This window comes from Pinus tabuliformis, chromosome 7, assembly GCF_031772625.1.
Source record: "Pinus tabuliformis cultivar Carrire ecotype Pingquan chromosome 7, CPIR1, whole genome shotgun sequence".
Lineage (NCBI taxonomy): Eukaryota > Viridiplantae > Streptophyta > Pinopsida > Pinales > Pinaceae > Pinus > Pinus tabuliformis.
In genome coordinates this window covers 448,039,515-448,045,375 of record NC_142293.1, presented here as the reverse complement: position 1 = coordinate 448,045,375, position 5,861 = coordinate 448,039,515, and positions in this window count along the sequence as shown.

Here is a 5,861-nt window from a genome sequence, read left to right as displayed (position 1 = left end):
TCTGAAATATTTTAAAAAATATTTTACAATATTAAATAAAGATTAGATACTTAACATTTACCTAATAATTATTAGAAATTAAATTAAAATTTTAAAAACTTTATTCCAACATAAAAATAAAAAAATAAAATTTTTGCATTAGGGTAGTTTCCATAATTTATATATATTTGATATAAATAATACGTTGCATTCTGATAATTTTTTATGTTATGTATAGATTGAAATTCTACATATCGTGTATAAGTTCAAATGCTTACGTTTATGCATTATTGTATCCCTGCGGACTGGTAGATCTTACATTTATGCTTTATACTGTATTCCTAAGGAGAAATACGTACTTGTTATTGCTGATAAAATGAAAGAAACAAACAGACGATAAAAATTAAAAGACGTTTCCGCTGAGATCTCGTATTGGTAGTATCTTCTCCTTATTTCTCTGGGACGCATTGATGATGAAATCTAATCCCAACTGCAACTTCAACATCAACATCGAATCTAATATCCTGATAACAACCAACCACCCATACCGATCTAGTCTAGTCTAACTATGAGAATTGTCGTCTTAATAATAATGGCCGCTCTATTGAGGTAATTTATTAAAAATTATATAAGGAATTCTTAAAAATGTATCAAACGTCTTTGGAATCTAAATAGAAATAAGGGTTGGAATAAGTGACAATGGCAATTTAAAAAATTTTCTTAGATATCTTAATCGGTATTTTATGTCCATCGGTATTTTATGTCCATTGCTGATTTGCTGAATTCTTGAATACTTCTAGAATCCACAATCCGTTTAAATTCAGAGATTTTTAAAAACAATTATAATAATAAAAATTATAAACCGTTTGAAATAAATACAATGGTATTTTATAAGTGTTTTCTAGATATTTTAATTAGTATTTTATAGTGTTGTTGATTTCCTAAATATTTATGGAATCCATAATCCACTTAAATAAAAAAAAAAATTTGAAAACAATTTTAATAATAAAATTTATAATTTAACACTTCATTATTGAATGGTGAGACAATTTTTTTTAATTAAAAAAATTTAAATTAAATTCAAAAATCTTAAATTATAATTAAGATTAATATTAATTATAGTTCTAATATGATGATAAAATAAACTTTTCTAATTAAAATATTCAAATTAAATTTGAAAATGTTAAATAATAATTAACATTAATATTAGTTATAGTTCTAAGCTGTAAATGATTAATATTCGTTTATGATAAAAAATTCTCATTAAAAGTTAAAATTAAAGGTTTAAAAATCTTAAATTTAATATTAATATTAACTTTAATTTTAACGTTAAAGTATATGTTTATGCGATTGTAGTTCGAAGCGGGTCAAGCTAATTTTTTTTTTAATTTCAAGTTATTAATATTAATATAAATTAAGATTAATTAACATGATTAATATTAATTAATAATATATCTGATTTGTGGTAGCTTATAGAACTTTATGTTTTGAAATTAAATTTTGTGTTACCTTTAAATCCAAATGAGAAGTTAAATATGATAATAATGTAATCCTACCAAATTTACAAACAAAAATATAAATTTATAATAAAAAATAATATTAATTTTAATAAATAATAATATTTAAAAAAAATTATTAAATTAATTAAAATTATTAAATTTTGAAGATTTTATTTTACGACCTGAATAAGAATGGTTGATAGAAGATTAAGCATTCCCTCATTATGATTTCACAAAACATAAATTAGTTCTTTAAGACACAACATGCTAACTAAAACAATTTATAACGAAATCTAAATGGGGAAGTAATAAATATTCGTGAGAGGTGTTACATTTTTTCTCTAATTTAAAAATAGATTCCCAATAGCGGTGATTTGACATTTCTTGGAGGAGGTTGGGAGGGTTTCTGAATGCGAGATTTAACTTAACTTTTTTCAGTACGTAAAAAGTTATATTTTTATTATAAAAAAACATATAAAGATGATAGTACATAATTAAGATGATGGAGATATACATGTTTGCACCTGTTTCTTTGAATACAAGCCAAAATCTCTGGAGAACCAATAAAACAGAACAATTGGAAACAACTGATTGTTCATCATGTTCAGAAACATAGATAAGATATGAGGACTGTATAACTTAACTTACCATGGCGTTTATGTCTCGCCTCTTAAGGCACCTTGTTTTGTGATCATTCTTAGTGGAGTTGATTATTTACCTTCCCGTAGGAATGCGCCCGCGCCGCTAGTTACCTATGTCCTTCTCGCGGACAGCTGAATTTATGATCTGTGCGACTGGAATATGGAGTGAAATAAATCTTTTACCAACCGGAGGGTCAGTTGCCTCTTGTAGCGTTTGAAGAGATGAGTGGAAGCGTTGTACCGAGGCCTAGACTGGTAAAAGACCGCACTGCACACTTACCAAGCCTTCAATTTTCGTTATTAAGGGTGCTGTTTGTCTAAATTAAAATTATATTTCTTTATAATAACCTTTTATTATAAACTATAATAATCCTTTTAATTAATGTTAATAGCATTTTGAAATTAAAATTAATATTGATAGTTAATTATAATTTATTTTTTTTTAATTAAGAAAGGAAGGTATTTTATTGAGTAATGGTGAAGGAAGGTTTCCGGTTATAATATAAATATTAAAATATTTCATTTATTATTTTTATTGTTATTATGGTAACATATCATATTGGTGTATGAGATCTTTTTTTGGTGGGACAAGGGACCCATTTCCAGGTAGTGATTTGAGTGTTAAGTTTACTAAGGTATATATACTCTAGTGTTAAGTTTACAAAGGTATACATACTCTACCCCTTCTGGTTTTGAATTTGTGACTACCTAGTAGGAAACAAATACTCCTAACCATTAAGCCCACCCATATAAAAGAAATGTACAATCGAGCTCTTCTAAGTCATTTCATGTAATCCAAGGCGATATAAAGGAAGACGAAGAAGAAAGATGAAATGTGAGACAAACCAAAAATAAAACTCATTTATTGTCATTAACCATTGTACTTTTTACATGCCTCCTTTTATAAAGTTTTTACTTACGTGGCATTGGGTGAAGGAATTAAAATTAATGATTATATGAATACCATGTGCAACACTTATAAATTAAGGAAAAAACACCACGTATCTATGTATTTTGAGACCTCATGATTATACCTATATATCGATTTATACGTGCATACTTAGTAATTTAATGGAGGTTACCTTAAGACCAATGTTTTACTATTCACTTGCTAACCACACACAATTGTCATACAAATTTTCGACCCTTCTTGATGTACTTTTGTTTAACATGTGGAGGCTACATCACTGTCGATTCGATAAGTTGTTGATCCTACAATTTACTCGTCATTCTAGGGTTAATTAGAAACTACCCGATTTTTCCTCGGGTTTTGCAAGTCATTTGAACGGTGGCTCTGTTGGAAGAGATTTGTCGCTCGACCTTCTCAGACATGCTTGGACACCACTTTTGGTAAGATCTACTTCCTCTAGAATTTTCACACATTCTTTGGTTTGATGTTCTACATTTAGGGTACAGTTCCTAAATCTCTAATTGAGGGTTCCTTCTCGTGCTCTCTAGGGAAACATGTTTCGATTCAACGTTTTACTACGCCCTTGGATAATTATCAAGAAAGGGTTTAACAAACACATCATTCCGAGTTTCCCCAGGTTCCCAAACTTGACATGGCTGGGAAACAACTCCAAGTATTTACTGAGATGTTTAGAGTTTGGTCCAATTTTTTTGAAGGTTCTATTCCATCATTTTGCAGGTTATCTAACTCATCTTATAAAAAAATTTACATGCAGAGGGTTTGTATTGTAACACCGTTGCTCAACTTGATGGGTAGTCATTTGAAGGTGTTGGTGGTAAACCTTGGCTCTCACACCTAATATTGAATGCAACCTTTTCTTGGGTGCATAATTTGTTTTTGTTTTACCCGAGAGAGGTTGAACTTACATGTTTACTTCCCTTGCTAAGGAGTTCCTAAAGCGATAGTTGTATTTCTGCTCAAGAGGAAGTTTTATAAATCTCTCAAGGAAAAAATATTGGGTTCATTCTGAGGAAGATATTGTGCCATAGTTGAGTCTCTCTTCAGTTACCCCTTCTTTTTTTCTAGGGTTACTGATTCTTGACAGTTTTTAAATCTTAGTGAGAAATTTTAGGTGTAAATGTTAAGTTTAGTCACTGAATTTTTCTTTCCATCCTCGAGCCTTCACATAATTGTATTTCAGTGTTTACTTCTTACATTAACCAGTATTGCATCAGTTAAACAATTTGTTATTTTAATTCCTTCTTTTCCCTTTACGTTATAGGGTTTTTCCCTCTAGCTTGCCAGTAATTATGTCTTCTAATCTTAACTAACTATTACCTTTATAAAAAGTTAGCTCAAATTGTTTTTCCGAGTTAATGACTGTGTCATTAACAACAATTCTTTTCCCGATCAGTTCCAAATAACGACAATCACACATAAACCTTTTATTTCCATAGAGCATTTATTGAAGTTACATTCACATCTTTTTTAATCACAATGACATTACTCTACTAAAGAGAAAAATAAGTAGTCACTCACAATATTTCTAGCTTTACCACTACCATTCTATGTAAGTAATTATCTTCTATTGCACGTTAACTGGTAATTTACAGAAAAGGCCACTCCACCCATCCACGAGAAAGGAAATTACATTCTTTTCTCCCATCGAGCTTCTTTATACTAGAATAGTCATTTGTGAGTAACATGTTGGAGCCTTGAAATTCGTTGTGACAACATGGGGATAATCACCTGGTCTAGACCTTAAAAGTAGCTCCTTTTCCGTTTGGTATAGTGGCTCCAATTGGGGATAATGGGACCAGTTTCCCAGAGAGGATTGATTTGATAATGTTTTTGGGGTGATATACGATATAACAGAGAATGGTTTAACTAAGTATAATCTAAACTAAACAATAAACGCATGCATATATCTTAATCAAACATTATCTAACTATAAATATACCTGGGAATAAACTAATATATGCGATCTAAAGATATGTCTCAAATAAATTGGTAGTGAAGATCATTCAACTGCCAAAAGAAATGAAACCGCTAATGACAATTGTTTTGGTTAAATAGCTAGACAAAACAATTGAGAAAACTACATCACATATAATAATTGTTCATGTATTCAATACAAAATCATAGCTGAAACATCTTACAAAAGTGCAATAATGTAGAACTATATTTTAGAGTTTCATGCATAAGACGATCAAGCATAGAGTATTTCTAATGCATAAATAAAATAGGATCATACATTAAAAGTACCATATACAAAAGGTCATGCTCATGGGATCATAAATATTGATCTACTTTCATCCAATCAAATACACTATAAGAATACAAAAGTGATATTCCAGTAGATCATGCTCGATATTCAAGAAAATTAGATCCATTTCGAATAATTTCATCAAAACCTTCACGAAAATACAAAAGTATAATGTCTTGAAAAGTGTTTTTTATAAAATTCTGGACCCCTCTCTAAATGCATGAGAGGGGTTTAAATACTATAATACATGCCTCAAAAATAGGATATTATTAAAAAGGCTGAGGAGGTTTCAAACAACCTTCCTCAGAGTAAGAAAAATTAAAACTAAAAATATAATTAAACTAATGAAAAGCCTCTTTCAACTCGAACTATCTTACTCTACTAACTTGATCTTTGAGATTGTAAATTTCGATCATTGGTTTGACCTGAGGTGACTAACCGATTGTGGATTTTAATTATCCTACAAATATGGCATCTGACAAAGCTAGCACCACTTTTTGTGCACAGGTAGCTAAGCATTGCAAAGTCATCTACTCACTATGTGGTTTTACCAAATATTTCTAGTA